General features: G+C 47.5%; 1 protein-coding gene across 1 annotated transcript in view; it reads left to right on the top strand.

The window, feature by feature from the left end:
- The window catches only part of LOC103622737, a 77,517-nt gene that overhangs the window by 15,665 nt on the left and 60,662 nt on the right, over nucleotides 1–1,190 (top strand). The window lies entirely within an intron of this gene.

A 1,190-nucleotide genomic window follows, 5' to 3' on the forward strand; every position in this document is an offset into this window, starting at 1 on the left:
TTATATTAGATATATATTATTATATATTAAATTATATTAGATATATATTATTATATATTAAATATATAATCTAAAATTAAATATATTATTGCATATCTCTGTGGAGGATTTCTGGTTTCAATTGGCATTTTACTCCCTCCTGTTGGATGCAGCATGCCAGAGTAGCAATCTGCTCATGTGCACTATTCCCTGTTTTTTTTAATACATGCAATAAGAAAAGCAGGAGTATCTATAGCAATGTGTGGTGGCTTAGAGTCATAAGGTTGGATTGTGATTTCAATTTGGTGTGAAATGGGGGAAAAATAGATGAAGAGCAGTCCACAGTGTGAATGCAGAACTCACAGAGCAAGTATGGTTTAACAGCTGAGACAGTTTTCTATTGCAGACTTCTTCTAAGAAGGCACTATCTGGAAAGCAGAAATTTTGTTTTCTGGCTCAGACTCTGTGCTTTTTGTACTCCTTCAAGAAAAAATACTTTGCTAACTGGAGCAGAACCGAGACCCTTTCCCCTGCAGCGAAGATGTTCTCTCTCAGTCAGCACTTTAGGAGTGCTCTTTCCTTATCTTGTTACAGGCCTGCTGGCTGAGAACTGGGAACCCATACGTTAACCAGCCTGTGCTCCTCTGGAATTTGTACACAAGCAGAGACCTCTGTAACGCTTCCTAGCTTGTCCCAGAAGGAAGGATGGGACAAAAGGCTCTGTTGGCCCCAAGGGACTGGTAATGGGCAAAAGGGACCTTTCACCTAGACACGGGGAGTTTATCGCTGGCATAGAGTTGGCAGTGGGTGAAAGCCCTTTGTTGTTACTGCCGGCAAACGTGTCGGCGGCTTCCCATGGGTTCTAAGTGGCTGGGAGCCTATCAGTCAGTCCCTGATAACTTTCCTGACTGTTCTGCCAGGGAGGTGCTGGAGGACTGGCCATGGGAATGGGGCACCTTGCTTGTGCCCGAGGATAGCTGGTGCAGCAGGAGCTGGTGCTGGTCTGGCCTGCGTTTCTGTGGGGAAAGGCTGTGGCGAGCTTCCCTGCTGCCGCAGGCCCCATGCAAGCTCCCGGGGTGGCTCAAGGGACTCGAGACAGAACACACGAGCCCTCCCTGTGGATCTGTGCTCTGAATCGGAGGTCAGGACAGACAGGTCAGCGCATCCCTTTCCCCTCCTGGGCTGAGCGGGTTGCAAGCCAGGATGCGGCA

The sequence above is a fragment of the Corvus brachyrhynchos genome, unplaced genomic scaffold (assembly GCF_000691975.1).
Source record: "Corvus brachyrhynchos isolate BGI_N302 unplaced genomic scaffold, ASM69197v1 scaffold258, whole genome shotgun sequence".
In the NCBI taxonomy this organism is placed as follows: Eukaryota; Metazoa; Chordata; class Aves; order Passeriformes; family Corvidae; genus Corvus; species Corvus brachyrhynchos.